This window comes from Sus scrofa, chromosome 7 (assembly GCF_054392235.1).
Source record: "Sus scrofa isolate SSC_HxYL_T2T_F1_AM1 chromosome 7, Sscrofa_HxYL_maternal_Yorkshire_Landrace_v2.0, whole genome shotgun sequence".
NCBI classification, from domain to species: domain Eukaryota; kingdom Metazoa; phylum Chordata; class Mammalia; order Artiodactyla; family Suidae; genus Sus; species Sus scrofa.
Window position 1 is genome coordinate 100,251,237 of NC_139389.1, and position 25,227 is coordinate 100,276,463.

At 45.1% G+C, this 25,227-nt stretch overlaps 1 long non-coding RNA gene across 5 annotated transcripts in view; it reads right to left on the reverse strand.

Annotated features, from left to right (window-relative positions):
• The window catches only part of LOC102158121 (uncharacterized), a 60,857-nt gene that overhangs the window by 20,674 nt on the left and 14,956 nt on the right, over nucleotides 1-25,227 (reverse strand). For 2 of the 5 annotated variants that reach the window (XR_014810993.1, XR_014810995.1), the window contains 2 exons: nucleotides 21,172-21,289; nucleotides 9,714-9,804 (listed from right to left, as the gene is read on the reverse strand). This is a non-coding gene — a long non-coding RNA (uncharacterized LOC102158121). Of the gene's footprint in view, nucleotides 1-9,713; nucleotides 9,805-12,482; nucleotides 12,983-13,059; nucleotides 16,282-21,171; nucleotides 21,290-25,227 lie in introns of those variants that run through there. The other 3 variants (XR_014810992.1, XR_014810994.1, XR_014810996.1) reach the window with 3 other exon arrangements.

A 25,227-nucleotide genomic window follows, 5' to 3' on the forward strand; every position in this document is an offset into this window, starting at 1 on the left:
ACTGGTTTGCTGCTTCCAGACTCTCTTCTTGACAAGTATCAGAGTGACTCCAGAATGAAGAATAAAAAGGAATATAAAATACAGAAGACAGGTTCTTCAGAGAGCTCACCTGCTTAGACCAGGAGAATGTGTGCTGAGAAACAGTAACAGACATGAGATAATTAAGTTTTACCACCAAGAGCTGAAACTATCTGAACCACAAGTGGTAATAAGACTTTTCAAAAATAGCCCAAATATAAAATGCTCAATTAGAAAAAATTCAGAATCAGTAATAGTAAAGGTGGAGAAGCTGTACTCAACTTATGTTTATAAGCAACTTTTTTTTTCTTGTCTTTTTTTTTTTCCCTGCCTTTTTTTTTCCTGGGGCTGTTCCCGCGGCATATGGAGGTTCCCAGGCTAGGGGTCCAATCAGAGCTGTAGCTGCCAGCCTACGCCAGACCCACAGCAATGCGGGATCTGAGCCGCGTCTGCAACCTACACCACAGCTCACAGCAATGCCAGATCCTTAACCCATTGAGCAAGGCCAGGGATCGAACCCTCAACCTAGTCGGATTTGTTAACCACTGAGCCATGACGGGAACTCCTTCTTGTCTTCTTCTTAGTCAAGAATTGGCAAACTACTGCCTGCTGGGCAAGAATCACCTACACCACCTGGTTTTGTTTGGCCTTTGAGCCGAGAATGTTTTTCACATTTTTAGATGGTTGAAAAAAAATCAAGAGTATTTTGTAACAAGTAAAAATGATAGGAAGTTCAAACCTTAGTTTTCATGAATAAAGTTTCATTGGCACAGAGCCAGTTCATTCAATTCTGTCTATGGTTGCAGAAGTAAATAGTTGCACAGAAGCTTTACGGCCCTTAAAGCCTAAAATACTTACTAGTGGCCCTTTTCAGAAAAACTGTGCCTGCTCTAGACAATTCTTGCAAAGCAGGCAATTAATAGCTGTTCCCCAAGACATGAGTTCTGTTGACAAATAAATTGGGAAATGCTATTTTAAATAAAATCAAACCAGTTTCTTTTAAGCTAATGTGACAGGAAATCTACTAAAAAAAAAAAAAAAAAAAAAAAGTGGGAGAGCAGGAAGGCAGAGTATTTGGTGTTTCCAAAACTTATTGTCCCTGGAATCTTTCTTCTCCCTTTTAAAAAAACGGGCTCTTTTGTGAGACAAATTGTTTCCAGGGAACATGACTTGTTGGTATAAATATTGATGAAAAGTAATTGGTGATCTATACATACACAATGAGTGAAAAATCCTGCTACTTAAAAAGCTGGTGGTAGAATTTCTCAGAGGGAAACCGGTTCTTTATTTCGCAAAACATTTTCTAGGTCATTTGGTCATGAAAAGCTAGGTTCCAGGAACTTGATCTGGAAGATGAAAAAATGAAATAAAAATAGTGTTAATTCATTTCGCATAGTACAGCGAGGACGACTTGGGGTTTGGGGCTGGGCAAGAAGGAAGGATTGAGACGTGAACAGAGAAAGAGGGAGATGAGGAAGGTGGTGGGCTCGAGAAGAATCCCAGAAACAAGGCTGGGGGGCATGGGGAGAAGCTGGCGGGCGAGAAACCCCCTGCGCTGAAAGAGGCGACATTGCAGCAACAACGAACCACGATCGACTTGCGGAGTCCGCTGCAAAATGAAAATGTTCAAAATGCAGCAAAAGTTGCTTTTAGGGGTGCTAAGTTATAAAGCTTTTTTCTTTCACCTGCGGTCTCTCTCCCCATCTGTCACATTGGTTTTAATTTGCTGTTTAATTTGTGGTCCCTCAGGCATAGGGACCCCACAAGGGCAGATCCTTGCAGGCAACCTGTGACTAGGCGCTGTGACCCAGCGCATGCGCACGCCGTCCACTGTTTGCAAACTCCTCCCACCGGCCTCCAGACCTGGGGTCCTGGCCAAGTCGGGTTGGGGGAAGTCAGACCAGACTTCTCCCATAACTAAGGGTCTGCCATCCCAACTCTTTGTAGAGCGGCGTGTCACACAGTAAGAGTTGGGAGGCGGGCCGGGGGCACCGATTAGAGGTGGGAGGTAGTTGCAGGGGGTGCGAGCACAGCTGAGAACCTGGCCCAGGAAAGCAGGGACTTGGTGGGAGGCTGGACTGAGTGTGAACCCCAGACACATGCTGTTGACTCATCACACTTCACTTACAAACACAGATTCAAAGATAAAATTGTTAAGAATTTCAAGACAGTGACCATACAGTATGAAACCCTAAATGCAGGACTCTCTGAGCACAGGTGCCTGCGGTTCTGCATCAGTTACACAGCTATGAAACCAGGTCTGGTGCTGCCTAATCACTTCTAGTGTCCGAAAAGAAAGTACTCCACACCTTTACTCCACACCCTTGGTAAAAATTGTTGGATCAGCAGTTGCTTTGGCAAATTAAATGCAAAAGGGACTGATTTTCTTGTTTGGGTCTGTGCCAGCAGAGAGAACAACAGTAGTAAGGAGGCAAGGCTAGAAGGAGACTCAGATTTCAGCATAAACAAGAACTTGGACCAGAGGTGGCCGTGAGAACACGTCCCACTGGGAGCATGTGGATATTTTTGGTTTCCAACCAGGCAAGTGACCAGGGCCAGCTGGAGGGCTTGGAGACAGCCAGATGGCTCGCACTTGGGTTTCCTATAGTATGACTGATGCTTTATGGGGAACATGTTGAAATATGTAAAAATCATCTGAGGATATTTAATAATCTGTTTTTACTGTGTGCATTTCCCTATGCTAGAAGTAAATCTAACTATAGTCTTGTGCTCCCTGAATTTGTCACTGTTAATCACTGGTGATGGGAATCAGCAGAAAGGGATGGTAATAGATTTTAGCTCACGTTCTGGCTCCTACTTCATACCTCAGTTCCCATAAGACTTGGGGGAGAAACTGGCCATAGTTTCTTTACTGAATAAAGACTATATAATGCATCTTTTCCAAGACAGGGGCCATGAAACTGTTTCTGCTCAACCAGCCTGGCTTTGATCAGAATTGAATATTGGAGAACATGGGCAAAGAGAGACAATGGCTCCTGTTTAGCTCACCTGCCCAGGCTGATGGCATTGAATAAATCAGGAATGACTGATATAAGCCACTGTTTACTGAGCACTTTCCAAGTATCAGACATTCTGCCGGGCCTTTCTCATGCACTATCTCACTTAATTGATCCTACCAGGTGAATTATCTCCTATGTTACTAATGAGAAAAGTAAGGCTCAGAAAGGTCATACTTGTATACAATCATATAGCAAGTGCCAGAATCCTGGTTCAAATCTAGGTCTGTTTGCTTGCAAAGCCTAATCTATTCAGTTATGTCTAAGAAAATGAGCTTCCGTGGCTTTTGCTGTGAGATGAAATTCCCCTTACCCTTAAATGTCCATATCCAGAGGTTCCTGAAGCCATTTGGATATTTTGTTAATTGTAGTAACCTAAGATAAATCACTTTTCCAAATACCAGACATTAAAGAGTCAGTGGAGGGGACTGATGATGTTGGTACCTAGTGTTATTCCTTTGACTGGAAATGTTTTAACTCACAGTTTGAGGGCCAAGATCATCTCTCTCATGCCTCATTTTACCCTCAATGTCTGACACATAGCAGTCACTCAATAAATGCTGGAGAACGTAATGCTTAGAGAAGCATCTTAAGTTTTTCATCTTGAAACTTTTGGTAGCTAAGCATGAGAAACAGCTGTTTTAGAATAAATAATAACTTACAGGGAAAATTTTGGCTATAATTTGTTATTGAGAAAATCTGTGGGAGTTCCTATCATGGCTCAGTGGAAACAAATCTGACTAGCATCCATGAGGACACAGGTTCGATCCCTGGCCTTGCTCAGTGGGTTAAGGATCCGGCATTGCTGTGAGCTGTGGTATAGGTCACAGATGCAGCTTGGATCCCATGTTGCTGTGGCTGTGGTGCAGGCTGGCAGCTGCAGCTCTGATATAACCCCTAGCCTGGGAACCTCCGTATGCTGAGGGTGTGGCCCTGAAAAGACAAAAAAAAAAAAAAAAAAAAGAGAGAGAGAGAGAATCTGTGATCTAAAATAGAATAGTATTTAAATAAAAGTGACTTGGCACGAAAGAGTGAATGTTTTTACAAAGTCATCCACCTCACTCTCTTCTTTGTGTAGCACTGTAACAGCTCCAGAGGGGACAGATGCTGGTCTGAGTCTCCTACGCAAATCTCTGCAGCTGACTTGCCTGTGATTGCACTGAGGTTACAGAAGCCATTCACTCTCAGTCTAGAAACTTCGGGATTTTTCTTCTTTAAACTCCATGTGCACCTTTCCCCAGGTTCTACCATCTAAGTATTTCTTGAATCTGTTCCTGTCTTCCTTTCCCCACTGACACTGTTTTCACAAAATTAAATTTCTCATTTGAACTGTTGCATCAGTCCCCCTGTTCCAGTGCACCCAGCACACTTTGGTGTGATATTTCTCAAATTAAAACGTGGTGCTGCCTCCTCACCTGCTAAGAATCCTTCAAGGCTCTTAGAGCAGTGTACTCAAAAGAACTTTCTGCATTCAAGGGCCAGTGGCAATGTCCAGAATGGCCGCCACTAGCTGTGCTGAATACTTGAAATGTGGCTAGTGTGACTGTGGACTGAGTTTACAATTTTACTTAATTTTAATTGGTTCAAATACCCACATGTGGCTAATGGCTATTTGGGCAGCATAGGTATGGAATGACACAAGTTACTTAGTATGACCCAAAGGCCCTTCATCATTTTGCTCCTCTGCCCCTTTTCTATCCTCATTTTCTATGGCTCCCCCCCCGCCACCCTCTGAGCTCCAATTCAACTGTTTGCTTTCTTCTGAATGCATGTTCTTTCATGCTGTTTCTTCTTCTGGAATTCTCAGTCCTTTGCCTGAATTAAGTTCCTAACCAATTGTCAAGATTCAGCTCAAATTCTTTTTCCTCTGTGAGGCCTTCCTACACAACCTGAGGATGAATTCATACTTTTCCTCTGAACACCCATCAGGGTCACCACACAACTCCAGGGGGCACCATTTATACCGGAGCCTATGTGAATGCACCTTTTGGATCTGTGCAATGCATGATATATGCAGCCCTCATGATGGCCAAAGTCCAAACTTGTTATATACATGTTGCTATTTTGATATGATACTTTTATTCAGGACATTCATTTATTCATGAGGCACTGGGCTTGGCTTGCATATAACTGTAGTCTTTTGTTTCCATGTCTTACTCCTGTGCTGCTCCCTGAGTCCTGCAGGCAGCGATCTTAAAACCTGGCTTAGTGTCCAGCACAGAGTAGAAACTCAATAAATATCCTTCAAAGCAGGGGCTGGCAAACTGTAGCTCGTAGGCCAAATCCAGGCCACCTCCTGCTTTTGTATAGGCCATGAGCTAAGAGGAGGTTTTACATTTTTATGTAATTAATTAATTAATGTATTTTTTTGCCTTTTTTTTTTTTTTTTTTTTTTTTTAGGGCCACAGCCGAGGCATATGGAGGTTCCCAGGCTAGGGGTCTAATTGGAGCTGCAGGTGCCAGCCTACACCACAGCTAGAGCAACACAGGATCTAAGCTGCATCTGTGATCTACACCCCGGCTCACAGCAACACTGGATCCTTAACCACTGAGTGAGGCCAGGGACTGAACTGGTTAGCAGGTGGTTAGCTGCTGAGCCATGAAGGAAACTCCAGGTTTTACATTTTTAAATGGCTGGGAAAAAAAAAAAATCAAAAGAAGAATACTTCTTTTGTGACATGAAAATTACATACAATTAAAATTTCAGTGTCCATACATAAAATTTCATTGGAACATAGACACATCATTTGTTGAAGTATTGTACATAACAGCTATTTTTGCCCCACACAGGCAGACTGGAGAAGTTGGAACAGAGACCATGTGATTTAAAAAGCCGAAAAAAATTTGCTATCTGACCCTTAACAGAAAAATTTACTGACCTCTGTGTCAAAGGAACATGGGAACAGACTCCCTCTCCTTCAGAGCTCAGCTGCGCCTCTCCCATCTTTCCCTCTTCACCACCTGCTTCACCAGAGCAAGACGTGGTCCTTGTCCTTGCCAAGCCCCACGTTATAGATCCTTACCCCTTGGCCTTCTCTGGTATCTTGACCCAACAATGGGGCTGCTCTCTCTTTATCCCAAATTATTCTTTTTTTGTTTTATTATTTTTTTAAATTTTTGCTCTTTTTTAGGGCCACACCCGCGGCATATGGAGGTTCCCAGGCTAGGGGTCTAATTGGAGCTACAGCTGTCGGCCTACACCACAGCTACAGCAATGCAGGATCTGAGCCGTGTCTGTGACCTACACCACAGCTCACGACAATGCCGGATCGTTAACCCACTGAGCAAGGCCAGGGATGGAACCCGCAACCTCATGCTTCCTAGTCGGATTCGTTTCCGCTGCGCCACAACAGGAACTCTCCAAGTTATTCTTGACTCACACTCTATACTCCAGAAATGTCAGATAACTTGAGGTTCCCCCTCAACATATATTTCCTGCCTTTGCTCAGTCATCTTGATGCACGAGATACCCCTTTTCCCTCCTCCCAGCTTTTAATCTTCCCCCACCCCACAAACACATACATTTCTGCCTGGGGATCTTCTTTTTTTTTTTTTTTTTTTATTATTTTCCCACTGTACAGCAAGGGGGTCAGGTCATCCTTAGATGTATACATTGCAGTTACAGTTTTTTCCCCCACCCTTTCTTCTGTTGCGACATGAGTATCTAGACATAGTTCTCAATGCTATTCAGCAGGATCTCCTTATAAATCTATTCTAGGTTGTGTCTGATAAGCCCAAGCTCCCGATCCCTCCCACTCCCTCCCCCTCCCATCAGGCAGCCACAAGTCTCTTCTCCAAGTCCATGATTTTCTTTTCTGAGGAGATGTTCATTTGTGCTGGATATTAGATTCCAGTTATAAGTGATATCATATGGTATTTGTCTTTGTCTTTCTGGCTCATTTCACTCAGTATGAGATTCTCTAGTTCCATCCATGTTGCTGCAAATGGCATTATGTCATCCTTTTTTATGGCTGAGTAGTATTCCATTGTGTATATATACCAAATCTTCCGAATCCAATCATCTGTCGATGGACATTTGGATTGTTTCCATGTCCTGGCTATTGTGAATAGGGCTGCAATGAACATGCGGGTGCATGTGTCTCTTTTAAGTAGAGCTTTGTCCAGATAGATGCCCAAGAGTGGGATTGCAGGGTCATATGGAAGTTCTATGTATAGATTTCTAAGGTATCTCCAAACTGTTCTCCATAGTGGCTGTACCAGTTTACATTCCCACCAGCAGTGCAGGAGGGTTCCCTGGGGATCTTCTAAGACTCAGAGCAGTTAAAGCAAAACTCCAGGAAACTTTTCTCATCCCTTCCCTCTCTTAGATTTAATCACCGGCTCTCTGCAAGTTCAGACTTGTCATATCCTTAGTCTAGTAAACACCACATTATGTCCTAGTGAATAGTGTGTGTCTAACTCCTTTCCTATGTTTCATTCATTAACTGACTCATGCAAATGTACCAGGCACCGTGCTAGGTGCTGTGATTGAGTCAGATGTGGTCCTTGCTTTGTGTGGCTGGGTAGACAGTTATTAAACATGAAGATAAGTGCATAATTATACATTGTGAGAAGTGTCATGGAGGAAAAATAGGGTGCTTAGGGTGCCTTGAGGAGCATTATCTGACAGGCATGTTAAGAGACATTGGATAACATTCAGGCCTGTTGGCTGGATTGGTGCTGAGTAGAAAGAGATGGGCCGAAAGAGAGGGCCCAGCCAAACTCTTTCCTTTCAAATGAGGAACTGAGGCACAAAGTTACACAGCCCCCAGCAGTCAATATGGCGATGTGCAGTCCATTAATTAAATTTGGGCAACTTCAAGTCTAGTGGTCTTTATGTTACCCTGTTTACTTTATTTATTTATTTAGCCTTTTTAGGGCCCTGCCTGTGGCATATGGAGGTTCCCAGGCTAGGAGTCAAATTGGAGCTACAGCTGCCAGCCTACACCACAGCCACAGCAACACGCGATCTGAGCCACATCTGGGAACTACACCACAGCTCAGGCAATGCTGGATCCTTAACCCACCAAGCAAGGCCAGGAATTGAACTCACGTCCTCATGGATATTAGTTGGGTTCGTTACCACTGAGCCACAATAGAAACTCCCTACCCTGTTTACATTATTGTCCAATGAATATTCTTATCAATAGTCATCAAGGGCCTGTGTGGGAACTTTATATGTGTGTTTTAATAACTCACTCACCTAAATTTGATCCCAATTAATCTGGCATATTGATTAATTGTTGAAAGGTGGACCCAACAGTGACAGTAATAATTTCCAAAGGCTTCCAAGTTATTTACCAAGCTATCATATATTCCTGCAGCCTTTTCTTCCTTCCATGTTGCCCTAGCCCTCCTGGAAGCTGATGAGGGATAAACTTTGTTGTAGTATTTCCCAGAAATAGTGCTGGAGGTGAAGAATGGCCCCAGAAGCTCTATACCAGCCCCTGCCCAGTACTTCATGTGGCTGGAAGATGCTCTTCCCACCAGAAGGCCTTCCTCCATGGGAAGGCAGGTTGACTCTCACACATGATGACGGTTCCATTGCAGTCAGGTGGAAATGGAGGTGTGAGCGGCTGATCTTGAGATGCAGTTGGATCCAGCAACCAAAGGGGTTTTGAGCCACACCAGGTGAGCAGACAGTGAAGTGCAAGGCTGCTGAGAAAACATTTCCCTTACTGTGTACCCGTGTATGTCTGCAGTGCATAGCGTGGTGGCAAAGGCATGCGTCTGGGGGCTAGGAATGAATTCTGGCTCCTCCACTTGGGGTGGGTGACTTGGGCAAGCCACTTAGCCTCTGTGGGTCTCAGTTTCCTCATAGGCCAAGTGGAAATACTGAGGGCTGTTGTGAGGGTTAACTGAATTCATGTGTGTAAAGAACTTAGCACCCGGCACAGCGTGAGGGCCCAGTGACAAGACCAGATCCATACAGGCTAGTCTGTTAAAGTCCTGTATTAACATACTCAATCCTCACAAAGCCCCTGTGAACCAGATATAGTCTCCTCATTTTACTGGATGGGGAAACTGAGGCACAGAGAGGTTAACTGCTGGGTCCAGGCCACACGGCTAATCAGCATGAAAACTGGGATGTGAACCTGGACAGACTGGCTCCAGCATCCATGCTCTCAGCACTTACACCAAACGGCTTCTCAATAAAGATGGGCCATGTTTTTACACTGAGCATTTCTCCCTTTTCCTTTACATTGCCAATTCTTTCTGCTGAGGTTCTATGATCACCTAATTACCTGAGCCCCAAATTTGAGATATATGTTCAAAGAAAGGATTTTGTGCTGCAGACAGGAAGAGGTTTAGAGGAGGGAGGCGGTTTTGAAGATGTGGTTTAGGTACTGCAAATTTGGGGTTTCTAAAACATTCGTGATAGCTCAAGGGGACAGCAGGAGAGAATATTTGAAATCAATATTGTCCTGGAAAAGCTAGCATAATAAATGAAGATATTTTTTTTCTTTGCTCTTTAAGTCCTTTTAAAAATAGGCAGTGCAAGATTCAGGGCCTATGTGCAGAGCCCTCTATAAATGAGTGACTGACAGGCTCCAAGGTGAGATGAGTTGCAACCTGCCTCTGCTCCCCTCCCCTCCCTGCCCCTTCCCTCCCCCTTTCTCCCCTCCTCTCAGGAGTCAGGGCCCTCTCTAAGCAGCTCTGTGGACTTGTTCATCCTACCGGGAGTTCCTGGCTCTTCGCTGCTCCTCCCTCCTCAAACTCCAAAGCAGCCTTTCTTTTTCTTCACGGTAGCCAAACAGTTCTCAAGTCTCTGGAAACAAACCAACCAAAGACAATTTTAAAAGGATTCTGGTGCTTTCATTATTCTTCCTACTCTGAAATTTTCTCTAACCCAGGATTCTGGCCCTGTTCAAACTTTAGTTTTGGTAGCTCTGTGAAAGGAGAGGCAGGTGGTACAAGACATTCCGGGACAGCTTAGGAATAGAGGGAGAAGAAACTGGTGTCCTCGTTCGCCTCTGGGGAGGAGAATCATGGCTGAAGGAGAGGATGATGTAGTCCTTGGTACCTTTGTATTTGGGCTTATGTGACTGTATTACCCATTCCAACATAAAGAGAAGGAAGTGAAGAAACAGAGGTGGAGTTTGAGGCTACACCCCTCTTCCTCTGTGAGCAGGGATCATGGTGACAGCCACCCGTGTTGGAATGATAACCTTCCCAGGTGGGCTGGGTAGACTGGCACACACTGCCACCCCCAATAATCACTCTTCCTCATCTCCAGGGAAGGAGAGAATGTACATTGAAAACATAGGCTCAGTTCTACCACTTGCCAGCTGGGTGACCTTGGGCTTATTATCTGTGACTCAGTTTCCTCATTTGTAAAATGGAAACTTATAGTGGGAGTTGAGAGGATTATGGGTTAAAGCATTTACAATAAGGCCTAGTAAAGAACAGTGTCAGACATCCACCATCATTATAGGCAGTCCTTATTTTGCACAGTTCCAATCCATACAAACTTTGATCACAATTTAAAGAATACTAGTGCCCCAATAACATGGGTCAAATTTTAGTTACCATTGGATATTAAATGTGAGAACTGCATAAAGTACAAACTTTGGTGCTTGCTCTTCAGTCCACAAATCGCTACATAAACAACAATGCACATCATGATCAGTGAGCAACCATGTCTTTTTTTTTTCCTTTTCACGGCAGCACCTGCGGCATATGGAAGTTCCTGAGCCAGGGGTCAAATTGGAGCTGCAGCTGTGGCCTATGACACAGTCATGGGCACACTGGATCTGAGCCACATCTGTGACCTATTCCATAGCTTATGGCAACACCAGATCCTTAACCCACTGAGCCAGGCCAGGGATCAAACCCAAATCTTCACAGAGACAATTTTGGGTCCTTAACCCACTGAACCACATTGGGAACTCCCATTCACTTATTTTAAAGCCCTCTGGTTATTGGTTATTGCACAGATGTTACTCATTTTAGGCACAGACAGCAAAGCACTTGGTTGTGTCGCCTCCTTGTCTTCCAATGATAAACCCACATAGCATTTTACAGAGATGGTTAATCAAAAGAGAGAACTGGCCAACAGAGATGGAAGTGCAACAAAAATGAAAAGTGATAACAGGTGGGGGAAAAATGTAATTGTAATGTATACATGTAAGGATAACCTGACCCCCTTGCTGTACAGTGGGAAAAAAAAATAAATAAATTAAAAAAAAAAGTGATAACATAAGAAGTAAAACTGGATGTGACCAAAAGATCTGAAATGGCAGCAGCAAAGCAAAGACAGGATGAGCTCTAAACGTGCACAAAGCCATGGTGCAAATTATATTGAGAAAGTCCAGAAAATACAAAAGCAAGCTCAAGTCCCTTCAATATACTGTAGTTTAAATTGCACTAGGAAGAGAGAGTAGCTCATGGTTGAAATGGAGCATTTACTTCTGCTTTGGATTCTGTGCAGTGTGGCAATAACTTTTACTCTACTGTGCAAATGACTTTGCAGGATTTGAATCTAATGTAAATGGAGTCAGGAAATAAAAAATAGATGACCACAGGAGTGGTGACACTGTCGCCATTACAGAGACTGTAGATGTGCAGGCAGAGGAACTTAGTGAATGTGGACTTGTAACTATAAATGAGGAAAGTGGTTGTGACAGGGAAGAAGATGTCCCAGAAAAAGTGACATCAAAAAACACTTGAGCTCCTGTTATGGCGCAGTGGAAACGAATCCGACTAGGAACCATGGGGTTGCGGGTTTGATCCCTGGCCTCACTCAGTGGGTTAAGGATCTGGCGTTGCCATGAGCTGTGGTGTAGGTTGCAGACACAGCTTGGATCTGGCATTGCTGTGGCTCTGGCGTAGGCCGGCAGCAACAGCTCCAATTCGACCCCTAGCCTGGGAACCTCCATATGCCGTGGGTGTGGCCCTAAAAAGACAAAAAAATAAAAACAAAAAGCAAAAAAACACTTGACATTAAAGAAACCCTTAGAGCTATTTCACAACACTGAAAGTGCAAGGGATAAAATGTTGGGAAGATCCAAAGGAGCATAAAAATTCACTAAGGCATGTAAATTATGCTTGCTCTCTACTGTAAATTATATGATGAGAAAAAGAAATGGTACTGTTCAAACTACTCTTGATAAGTTTTTTTAAACCAAGAAATAGATTAATTCTCAAAATTCCAAAAGTTTTAGTACTACATATATACTAGAGTTACTAATTTTCCCTCTCTACATTTATAACTATCAGAGGGTTTTTAATGTTTTGACAAAAAATGTAAAAGTCATGGAACAATTGTCATTTTCCCCCACTGACTATTTAGGTCACTTTGAATGGTGTCAGCTTGCACAGTCATGTTTATGGTCCTGCACTGCCATGCAAAGTGACATTCCCTCTACTTCCCCGGAGGAAAAGTACATAACGGGTTTTTGTTGTTGTATAAATTGTGGTAAAATATACATAACACGAAATTCACTATTTTAACTGCTTAAGTGTGCAATTTATTAACACTAAGTACCTTAACCTTGTTTAACAACCATCATCTCTAGAATGTTTTCATCATCACAAACTGAAACTTTGTATCCATGAAACAGTAGTTCCCCATTCTTGACTCCCTGCTGCCTCTGGTAATCACCTTTCTACTTTCTGCCTCTATGGATTTGCCTATTCTATGCAAACTTCTATACATGGAATCATACAATATTTGTGATTTTACGTCTGGTTTATTTCACTTAGCATAATGTCCATAAGGTTGATCCATCCTATGGCATGCATTAACATTCCAGTCCTTTTCATGGCCATATAATGTTCCACTGTACATACACACCACATTTTATTTGTTCATTCATCTGTTGATGAGCACTTGGGTGAGTTGCCTCTACCTTTTGGCTACTGTTAATAATGCTGCTACAGACATAGGCATCCTATAAGAGACTTTTAAGAGTAGCTATCTCTGGAAAGTGGGACTGGGGCTTACTCTTCATTTTATTTTATTTTATTTTATTTTATTTTTATTTATTTATTTATTTATTTTTATTATTTTCCCACTGTAGACTCTTCATTTTAGATCTTCTGTACATTTGATTTTTTTTTAAACTATGAGCATGTGATTTTTTTAAATAATAAATAGATAACATGTAGTATTGGAGAATTTGGAAAAGCTTACCACATGGGAGTGGTTAAATATGGATCATTTGTGTGAAGACACCAAACTTGGAGCTGGAACTTAGAAGGTGACTTTAACTTTATTGGAGTCAGAATTTTGGGTGCTTTCCTCTGGGCAGAGGGCATGGAGTGCCCTAGACTGGCAGGAGGGTAGGGCTCAAAGGGCTGCACTAGAATTTGCTTTAATGACCCATCTGGAGGTAGCTACCTTTGTTTTAGTACCTTCTCAAGAAACCCAAGGCCCAGGGCTGCTCCCAAGCTATCCCCTCTTCCCATCTGGGCTTGTCCACCTTGACCACCAACATCAGGTCTCAGGCTACATGCTGTTCTCAGACCCCTCATCAGAAAGTCCCTGTCCTAACTTCTATGGCCTCAGGGCCCTGCTAATATGGTCATTAGTCTCAACAAGTTCATGTGTTCTCTATTGGCCATGTAGCTGTACTGTAAATGCAAAAAAAAAAAAAAAATTTTTTTTTAAGGATGGCAATTCTGTGCAAAACCATTGACACTTCTTTTCCAGTGTCCATGGCAGATACTGCTAATTGATTGTAAAATCCTGCTGAGATGAGAAAAGGCCTCAGCATCTTTCTGAAACAAATCTAATCTCAGTAATTTGGAGGTGGCATTTGCAATGAAACCCATTTGCCATACCTGTGACCCAAGCAGTAACCGTCTTGGTCTAGATGTCAGGTGTTGGGACAGGAGTGTGGAAGGGAGATTTGAGGGGCACGGTTTGTTGCACCTCTGAGCTCACACCATGGCGCTCACGTGAATAACCAGGATCACACCTGGGTAAGCTTGAGCATCTGTGAGCCTTTCTCATTTGAGGATATAAAGGTGACCTCATGAAAACTGAGCTAAAAAGGAAGGTCTCAAGCTGGAAACACTGGGTCTGTCTCCTGACACCACGAGTAAGTCCTGGGGCGTGGAATGCATCATGGCATCTCCACACCGTCCAGGAACAGTCTGGGGAGGAAGAGGAAGGCCCACAGCCCAAGTGACAGCCATGAGCAGGTCTGGAGAACTGGGCCAGGTTGTGTCAATGCTCTCCTTGCTGCTGTTGGCCCTTTCCGTAAATTATTAAGAAGATCCCCAGGCCTTGTAGATCCTATCTGGGAGAGAGGCAGAGAAAATTTACTATAAGAAAAAGAAATAAGAAATAGGGAAATAAAATTGTCTGCTTTTGTCACAATGGAGCATGTCTGCAGTGGGTCTGGCTACACACTTCCTAAATCAAGCCATATCCACTGAAGGCTATAGATGAAATCATTAGCATCCTACCACTGGCAATTTTGAAATTTGGTTTTCTGAATCTTTCTTGTTCTAGGGCTGTGCATGCATCTTCCATAAGGGTTAGCCTCAGGAAACCAGACTCTGTTCATTTCAATGCTTATCCACCACTCAGGACAAGAGTAATAAATAATAAGAGTAGTAATTATGGAGAGTTTACTATGTGCCGGGCACTGTGCTTAAGTGCTTTATAAACATTACCTCACTCAATTCTTACAACAACCCTAAAGGTAGAAACATACTGTCATCATTTTATAGATGAGAAAAGGGAGGTTTAGAATTTATCTAAGGCAACCCTGACCCAACTCTTAACCACTAGGCCACTTGAAAAAATGACTATCTCCTGTAAAGCTTTTAAGGGTAACTGTGAACACGATGGACAGCTGTCTGGTGGCTTATACTGGGAAAATATTGCACTCCACTAAAACTAGGCTCTCCTGGCCAGGACCCTCCCCCTTCCTTCCCTTCTCTCTCCCATCCCTCCCCTACTTCCTTTCCCTCTCCCGCCCCATCTCTCTCTCTGGTTTAAACCCTCTTCTTATCTCCCTTAAACCCAGCCAGCCCACTCTGCTCAGCTGCTGGGGCAAACCCTGCAGGGGGTGGGCCTCCTGGTCCTTCGGGCCAGTGTCCTCCAGGTGCTTCCGATAGACCTGAAGTGCAAAGGCCCTGCCTCCTGCTCCAGCAGCAGCCTGACCACGTCCACAGATCCCAGCTGCCTGTTGGGTTTGAGGCTCTTGGCCTGAAGGCTCTGCTGGCATCTGAGGACAAGGGAGCAGGAGGGCGGGTGAGGCCCCCTCCCAGCGGCGGGTGAGGCTGGCCTGGCAGAAGCTGTGGCCACCCTCTGTGATTACGGTCTCGGCAGTACTGGAGGCCGATGCAGAGATGACTTCCTCCTTGGGGTGGGGAGCCGATCAGCGGCGGCCATGGCAGGTTCGGTTTCACTTTCCTTGTCTCCACACTCTCTTTATTATCTCCTCTGAGCTGAAAACTTGGCCGTGGCCTCCCAAGGCCAGCCCCTATAAGTAATCGGAGCTTTTTTGGCTCAGATTTTGGTTCAGATTTTTTGGTTCCTTTCACTTTCCCGGTCAGAAGCTGCTTCTCTGGGCACTGCAGCTTTCCTGTCAGCAGGCCTGCAGGGCCCTCTGTTACAGGGAAGGAGAGACTGTTTGGGGTTGGGAAACCAGCAAGGGTTTAAGCCCCATCACTCTTCCACAGGCCCAAGGGGCTTCCTGTTTGTCAGATCAGGATGTTTGGAAAGTGCTTTGGTGTAACTGCTGTGCTGGCCCTGAAAGATGTGAACCCACAAGAGAGGCGATGGCTTCGATCCTACTGACCCAGCAGGGCTCCGGCTGCTCCCAGGGCTGAGGGAGGGGCCGGAAGCCTGGCTTCTGGAGAGTTAGGAAGGACTCAAAAGAAGTTGGCAGGATGACATTGTCTTGAGTCACATCTCAAGAGAATTTGGGAGAAGTGCTATTCTAAAACTACTATGTGGAAAATGAGGCTTTGCCTGGGATGGTGGGGAAGGTATGCTTTTCCAAGGGTGTCGTCATTGCCAGGTGACATCCGAGCCTTATGGAGAAGACAGTCGGGGATAAGGGATGAGCTGGACGTCCTGTGTTCTGGTGGTGACAGCTGAAGGACATGATTAAGTTACCCGGATGGTCTGAGCTTGGAGTTCCTGCCTCTACATTGATGTCTGCACCTGCAGGGATGCTGTGTGCATGCTGGTGGGCAGGGAGGAACAGCAGGGGTCTTGGCCTGCTTTGAAGTGGGACTGGACTGGAATCAGAGCATTGCTGTCCTCAGGTGCTGAGGAGTGAGCCTACGAAGAGGAGGCCAGAAAAAATGTGATGTGCTTTACCTACCAAGAGCTGGAGATAGTCCAACACCTTTACCTTTGAGAGGGAGCCCGGTTAAGAGGAGGGAAAGGCCTTGGGGTTGGCCACTCAGAAGCACAGCTCACCCAGAGAAGAAAAAATCCTGGCTGATGGGGGCTGATTTTGGGAGGACTGGGAGGGACTGTGAAGTTCAGATGTTTGCCAACAAGGGTGTGAGAGCAGCAAGCTTGCCTTGCTGAGCCCAGCTAGCTTGTCCTACTGCTGCAGCCTTGCCTGAGAGCCAAATGGTGGAGGCCTGTTTCAGGAGCCCCTTATCTCTCATTACCACTCGCTGAGCATCCTTTCACAAATGACTTCTGGACATACTCACAGCCCCTTCTTCAAGCTCGCAAGGTAGAGACACTTGCCTGAGGCCAACCTTCCTCAGAAGTGGTGGAGCCAGGATTCAAGCCCAGGTCAGCGTGAGTCCAAAGCCCAGGGTTTTTACCATGGACACCAGGTGACCTCTCACTACCCAGAAGGAATATGACAGGGCCCGTCCTGTGGGGCTAAACATGCTCCCAAGAGACAGCACTCGCTGAGACTTTTTTTTGTAGTAGCAGAGCGGACAATGGGGGGGGGGGAGGGGATGTCCTTTGCTCCTTGCACTTACGTGTGCCTGGAGAGAAGCAGTGGTGAGATGCTGCTGGGCTTGTCTCAGGCACTGAAGCGGAGAAGAGTGCCTGCCCTGTTTTCACACTATCTAGGCTGAGACATCCGGACTGGAAATACTTAGTCACAAGCTCCTCTACCACATGCAGCCATGAAGAAGTGGTATTTAGGATGTGGCTCTTAGGACCCATTCTCCCATTAGTGCACTTGAGCCGTGTGAGCGTCTGAGCGCCCACCCAAGGGTTCAGAGACCTGGAGTTAACCTCCACCTCCTAGTTGGACTGCAGTACTGGAGAAGTCAGGGTGAGGTGGACTCAGGTGTGTGTGTGTGTGTGTGGGGGGGGGGTCTGGCTGTTATCATTACAGAGGAGAAGAGACCCAGGCCGTTTCTGACAGCCAAAGGGACATTGGTTTTAGGCCAGAAGAGAGGGATAGGATCTTGGTAACATCGATAAAAAGATGACATTTTGTCAGATACTGAGAGAGAACCCAGTGGAACAGATTTGCATTGATGTTCTACATGGGTTCCTCCGGTAATTTGTGGGCCAGCCACAGAGAAAAGTGTGAGGTTTTCAAAAGTATTTCCTACGGCCAATTCAGTTCCAGATTGAATAGTGCTTGAAAATGAGCATTCAAACAATACAGCTGCAGCCATATATGCTTTGCTAGGTAAAAGGCATCCTATTTTTTTTTTTTGTCTTTTTTTTTAGGGCCACACCTGCAGCAAATTGAGGTTCCCAGGCTCAGGGTCGAATCGGAGCTACAGCTGCCGGCCTGTGCCACAGCCACAGACACGCCAGATCCGAGCTGCTTCTCAACCTACACCCCAGCTCATGGGAATGCTGGATCCTTAACCCACTGAGCGAGGCCAGGGATAGAACCTGCATCCACATGGATACTAGTCAGATTCATTTCCACTGAGCCATGACGGGAACTCCAGAGTATCCCAATTTTAATTTAATCATTCTTTTTTGTTTGTTTCCCCATTTTAATTTTAAAAAGTTGATTTTACAAATCAGGATAGGCAGGTGAGGTGATCCCTAAGGGCATCACCCTTAGGTGTTTTGGTCTTTCCAAAACAACTTGCAGAGCAAAAGGTTTGAAGGTCTCTATCAGGAAGAACAGGTTTGATTTCCAAAGTCTCCTCATTTGGGATCCTGGCAGGCCTTGTTTCTAGTGTGAGATGCACTCTGCCCTCTTTCCACGACAGGGATGGAAAGAAATGATTATGTCAGGCCTGCAGGCTGGTATGGAGAGACCACTACCCCTGGGCCATAAATACCCTCATCCTTTATTTGAACCAAGGTATAGCAATATCCACATAGAAGAAAAAAACCTGGGGAAGATATCAAATGTGCCTCCTTTTCCTATTTCTAATTCACAGAGGGTAGGCTTGGCCAGAAAGGGACCTCTTGTGTCCTCCATTTCCTAGTCTCTCTAGGTCTTGTGGCAGCTAGTACAATGCTGGGGACAGGCACAAAGGAGGTGCTCCAGAAACAGTGGTTCAAGGGGGCGGAGGGAATCACGATTACCTAATAGAGTTTCATAATTTTCCTCACTCTTGTCAGCAGGGGGCACTATAGGATTAATGATGTTTGAGATAAAGCTTCCCTCTGAGACTCTTTTAAAAGAAAAAAAAAAAAAAAAAAAAAAGACCATGAATTTGAAAGAAACAAAAAAGGGGCCAAATTGATTTGGTGATTGTTAGGTAAAGTCTTGTTTTGAAAAAAATGACAGAGCTTAAGTGATAGATAACAGTGAGCACTGCTGTAGCCCTTTACAGTTTACAAAAAGCACTTGTCCTGCATCATCTTGTATAATTCTCACAACAACCCTGTGAAGCATGTGGAAACATCACAGGGTAGTAGATACAGGTGTGGCCTCTGGGGTGAGTGTCTGGGCTTCAAATCCTAGCTCCATCAGTCATGGACTCTCTGAGCTTGGACAGGCTACAAAGCCTTCCTGTGCTTTGGGGATAACTTGGGTACTTGAGGCTACCTGAAATGGGAGGAGGCTCACAAAGCACTTAAAAGACTGCTTTGCAGGTAATAAGTGCTCAGTAGATACTAGCTCTTATTATTCTTTTTTTTTTTTTTTTTTTTTTTTTTTGTCTTTTTGCTATTTCTTTGGGCCGCTTCCGCGGCATATGGAGGTTCCCAGGCTAGGGGTCGAATCGGAGCTGTAGCCACCGGCCTATGCCAGAGCCACAGCAACGCAGGATCTGAGCCGCGTCTGCAACCTACACCACAGCTCACGGCAACGCCAGATCGTTAACCCACTGAGCAAGGGCAGGGACCGAACCCGCAACCTCATAGTTCCTAGTTGGATTCGTTAACCACTGCGCCACGACGGGAACTCCACTCTTATTATTCTTGTTACAACACCAGGTACCTGATCTGAGCTTGAAGGAAACACTCAAGGTCATATCGGCAGTAAGAGCAAAGCCAGGACAGAAGTCTCACCTCTTCTAATACAAGGTCTCTGCTTCTGGTCCTCACCCATCCCCAAGCTGTCACTGCTGACAAACCCCCCAGCTGTGCTAATAATGCTCATCATTCCTGCTGGAATGCTTGAAAACTACTTTAAAAATTCCCTCTTGAAATCCTATTTATGCTAGTAATTTGCTTAGTAACTCATTTTTCTTAAGGAGCTCACAGTTAATTCCAGTCCATTGTTCTCCAGCCCCATGATCTGAATCTGGGTGTTCAAAATCAAGGAGGATTACTGTCCTGATCAGTTTATTTTTTTTATTTTTTTGTCCTGTGGCATGTGGAAGTTCCAGGGCCAGGGATCAAATCCTCTCCACAGCAGTGACTGAAGCCACGGCAGTGACAGTGCCAAATCCTTCACTCACTGAACCACCAGGGAACTCCTGTCCTGAGCAGTTTAAGTCTGGTGTCATGAACTCAAAAGATTTCAGGACCAGCACACGCCATAAGATAGAAGTAGTGGGGATTGTGGCCCTGTCTGAAGCAGGAAGTGGATATGCAGAATCAGTTTGGCCAGATCATCTGATCTTTCAAGAGAAGCAACAACTCCAGATTTTTATGTGAAATATCTCAATTGATCAATCTTGTCAATTAATTTTCAGTTTTATAAAAGACACTGTGGGGACCAAATCAAACATTGGTAGGCTGCATCCACCTGTGGCTTCCAGTTAGTAATTTCTGCAGAAGCCTTAAGGTGGAGGTGAGGTGGATGGGGTGGGGTAGTTGTGGTGCCTGCTGTCAGGGGCAGCAAGGGTGATCCCCTTGCAGTTGGGAGATCCTTGTCTCGAAACCAGTGTATTTTGCTTAATTGATCATTTTCTCCCTTTCGCTGTTAAGTAAGTCTTTGGTCTTTCTGTAAAGAATCAATTCCTTGCCTAAGTAGTGTTTGAAGTTTTTTGGATGAGAATTAGAAAGACTGGAATCTATCTGCAATCCTGTGGTGTGACTCCAGGCAAGTTTCAGACCCTTCCCATCCTCTTTAACACACCAGTGCAGCTGGGTTTCTACCCTTTTAAGATCGGCAATAGGCAGAGTTCCTGTGGTGGCTCAGAAGGATAAGGACCTGACACTGTCCCTGTGAGGATGCAAGTTTGATCCCTGGCCTTGCTCAGTGGGTTGGGGATCTGGTGTTGCCCCAAGCTGTGGTAGAGGTCACAGATGAGGCTTGGATCTCAGGTTGCCTTGACTGTGGCCTATGGCATAGACTACAGCTGCAGCTCACATTTGACCCCTAGCCTGCAGGTGTGGCTGTAAAAAAAAAAAAAAAAAAAAAATCAGCAGTGGCTGTTGTTCTCCCCTGTCTTCGGAAACTAGCTCAGAGAATGAGGCACTGCTTTCTAGGTGTCAGACCAAGAGCTGCCTCATTGGTTTACACTCCCCAGTTTTGTTTTTTTGTTTTTTTTTTGTCTTTTTGCCTTTTCTGGGGCTGCTCCTGTGGCATATGGAGGTTCTGAGGCTAGGGGTCTAATCAGACCTGTAGCTGCTGGCCTACGCCACAGCCACAGCAACACAGGATCTGAGCCGTGTCTGCAAGCTATACCACAGCTCACAGCAACATTGGATCCTTAACCCACTGAGTGAGGCCAGGGATCAAACCCGCAACCTCATGGTTCCTAGTTGGATTTGTTAACCACTGAGCCACGATGGGAACTCCCTACACTCTCCAGTTTTGAATGATTATTTTCATTGCTTGCTTGTTCTTTAACACATAAGAATCTTTGGAAACACACATACCTGTGGTGTAGTCCACGTAGTGAGTCAAAGCAGGTATAAGAAGTGTGTCTTTTCGGTCCTCTAAGAAATGGATGCCAGGATGGAATTAGGTGTGCAATTAACATGTTGGGGATGACACCTATGAGGGATAAAGGACAAAGGAGCAGAGGTCAGTGAGGAGAGACTTCAGGCAACAAGGCAGGCCTGAGACTTGCCAAAGGAGAGAGGGCAGGAAAGAGGGGAAAGAGGGTTGGGTGGGAAGAACCTGAGACTGTAGCTCAGCTCCAAGAAAGTCTTGGCCAGGCAGATGGGCAGCCCTAGAGCTGAGGAGTCTCCTGACCCAGCCCTGGTCCTTCTGATGTGCTCAGGAAGGCCTCATTGTGAACACTGCAGGGTCCCAAAGGTGTTCCCTCATGCAGCAGGTTCCCTCTCAAAGGGAGCTCTGAGTGGTGCTCTCTTGGGATGGCCCCAATCAGCAAGAAGAGTTCCATGATTCCATAAGTGTGTGTGTTACTTATTTTCACACAGTAAGAGGGAGCAGAGTGTGGGAGTTTGAAGCTGGTCCTAGGTTTGTGCTGGCTGTGACCTTAGGGCAAGGAGCTGAATGTCCTTATCTGTTCAGTGAAAATAGTGAAAGGATCTCTCCCATGAAGTTACTGTGAGAATGATGATAGAATGTATGCAGAGTGCTTAGCAGAGTGCCAGGTACCTGAAGCAAGTGCTAAATAAATATTTTTACTGTGGGATGTACTGTGAGATGAAATACAGGCAGCTATACAATAACTTTTTTTTACTATGATTTTTAGAGTTCTTGTCTTCTAAGATGACATTGTTAGGGTAACTCTGGTCAGTAGGCCAAGGGAGGAGACATTTATGGACAATAGCCACCAGCAGCACCCTCCCACCAACCCTGTGAGGTAGGCTCTACTATTATGTCTATCTTCCAGATGAACTGAGGCCCATAAAGATCTTGGTGATTCGGTGGAGCAGGTGACTCGGGTATGATAAATCAGAGTATTGTGTTGCATCCCGTTGGTTCAGAGATAGGTAGGGGACCCACCCAGAACCAAGGAGACATAATGGAGACTGGCCAGGGTTGCTGCAAAGATATTGGGCTCTTTTACAAATAAGCTTGGACCAGGGAAGGTGTCAGGACAGTGATGCTGAATTTGCCTTAATTCCACAAAGGTAAGCCTTTCTGAGAATAACAGAAGCAGAAATGGTTGGCTGGCTAATCCAACACCCATTCAAACCCCTTCTTCCATAACTGCTCTGGAGGAGATTGCTAATTGTCCCCCAATACTCTTCCTGTTCTTTGAGTTAGTAACAGAACTCTCCAAGTTCTAGCTGGGCCTGGCCATCTAAATTCCACATTTCCCAGATTCCCTTGCAACTAGTTCTGATCATGTGTCTAAATTCTGGCCAATGGGATGTGAGCAGAAGAGAAGTAATGATTTCAAATTCTGCATCACATCCTTGAAAGGAAGCTTCTTGCCCTTCTCTTCTATGTTCTCCCTTCCTGGCTGGGAAATGACAGCAATGCAGTAACAAATCAGACCCTGTGATGAAGAGGCAGAACCATTCCACAATACTGAGTATGGCTTTTGACTATTACATGAAGCAAAACAAAAAGTAAAACAACAGCAACGACACAACAACAGTAACAAATCTTTTCTCTGTAGGAACCAGAAAAACCTAGACCATGCTCTCCTAATGTCCTGAGGGGCCAGGCAGCCATGTGGCATGTGACACTTATGTGTCCGATCAATTGGAAATGGCTGGGGGCTTTGGAGCTATGATTTACTTTCCTGGATAAAAGATTCGGATGCAGCTAGCCTCTTCTTTTTGCCTGGAACTGGAGCCATCCTCCTATGACTGGCTTGAAAACAGTGGAGCAGAAATAAAGAGGCTGAGCTCTCTCTTGAAAACATTACTGAGCTTCCTGGTAATGCCATCTATGCCTATTCCAGGCTTCTTACTATATGAGAAAAATAAGCCTACCTCTGGATTTGTTTTTTCCTTTTCTTTTCTTTCTTTCTTTTTTTTTTTTGTCTTTTTAGGGCCGCACCCACGGCATATGGAAGTACCCAGGCTAGGGGTTGAAAAGGAGCTACAGCTGCCAGCCTATAGCACAGCACAGCAATGCCAGAACTGAGCCACATCTGTGACCTACACCACAGCTCACAGCAATGCCGAGTCCTTACCTCACTGAGCAAGACCAGGGATCGAACCTGCATCTTCATGGATACTAGTTGGGTTCCTTACCACTGAGCCATGATGGGAACTCCCTATCTCTGGATTTCTTAGGTGATAAAAACAAACCACACTTCCTTGAGTTTTATGTTATTACAGCCCAAACACCAAAACATGAGTAGAACTTGGTGTGACAGAGAGCCCAGACGTTGACGAAGTTGTCGGGCCCCCTGAAGACTGCTGTGCCTAAGACTAAACCAAAGCCCTGGATTTTTCACTTATAAGAGATAGTAAGTTCTCTTTCTGCTTTAGCTTAGTTTTTTTTTTTTTTTTTTTTTTTTTGTCGTTGTTGTTTTTGTCTTTTTGCCATTTCTTGGGCTGCTCCCGCGGCATATGGAGGTTCCCAGGCTAGGGGTCCACTTGAGCTGTAGCCGCTGGCGTACACCAGGGCCACAGCAACGCTGGATCTGAGCCGCATCTGCAACCTACACCACAGCTCACGGCAACGCCAGATCGTTAACCCACTGAGCAAGGGCAGGGACCGAACCTGCAACCTTATGGTTCCTAGTTGGATTCGTTAACCACTGCGCCACGACGGGAACTTCCAGCTTAGGTTTTTTTTGTTGTTGTTGCCTGAAATAAAAGATTCCTGACACAACTATTAATTAACAAATAGCCAAGTAGACTGAGTTTTTACCCCCTTTCAGTTCCTCCTCCATATTTTATGGTGACAAAATTAGTAAAATTAGAGGAAGGCAAGAAGAAGGAAGGAAGAAAGGACAGAAAAACAAATAGTAGTAAGACTTGAGCTAGACTGACAGAGGATTGGTATGTTTTCCCAGCTCCTTGTCCAGGAACCTGGACCCTAGTTTCCCTCCTTAGGATGTTTGTTACTGACTTGCAGGGTTTGCCCTTGACACCATGTGAGCATCCTGACTTCAGTGAGTAGTGTGACTTAGTTTCCCATTCCAAGCAACCCAGCGCCACATTTCTGGGGCCTTTCATTTCCCTCTATTCCTCCTTAGACAGGCATGACCCAGGTGATTAACCTGTGTCCTGAACCAATCTGGCTGTTCTCCCAGGTTACATTTAGATCCATGGGCCAGAACCCTCTTGTACTTACTGGTCTCCAGGGTTTTCATCACTTCTGAGAAGGGACCATTTAGTCCAATCCTGGTGTAGACTAGCATTAATAGGCAATTGCCACAGGGAGATAATACAGGAAGAAAAATGGCTAAAAATATACAGTGAATCACAGAAAATTGCATCTCTTAGACCCTACAGTGTATTCTATTGCCATAGCAACCCCCGGCTAGTAAAGACAGAGCTGATTTATTGCCGGCCTTCCCCAGCACTCAATTCTGCCGGAAGTGTCTCCTGTGGTGTGAGTCCCAGTGAGAAGAGAGATGGGGACATCACAAACCCAGGGGTTTCTCTCCTCTACCCCCTTCTGGTGGTGCTTCTGTAGTGAAGAAACCTGAGTTCCTTCAATACAACCCAGATTGTCTCCCAGCACTTTTTGTGAGATGAAGGTGATGGTTTCTAACCTCTGAAAAAAATACTCTGAATTCTGCCAACACAAAGGCCCAGGACAGCAGAAGGCTGACTTCCTGGAGGGGGTCACTGTTCATGAAGGATGTGACAAAGTGGTAGGAGCCCTGCTGGTCTGAATGAACGAGGAGAGGAGAGGAATTCCTCCCTTTCCTTCTTTCTTTTCCTTTCCTTCCCTTCTCTACCTTGTTCTCTCCTTTCCTTATTTCCCTGACTCTTCTCTGTCCTCTGTGATTTCCTAAGTAGGTCCACTGTGAAACAGACTGGCTGGGAGATGGGAGAAGGAGTCTCGATTCACAACATGAGTCAGGCACCTAGAAAGACAATACAGTG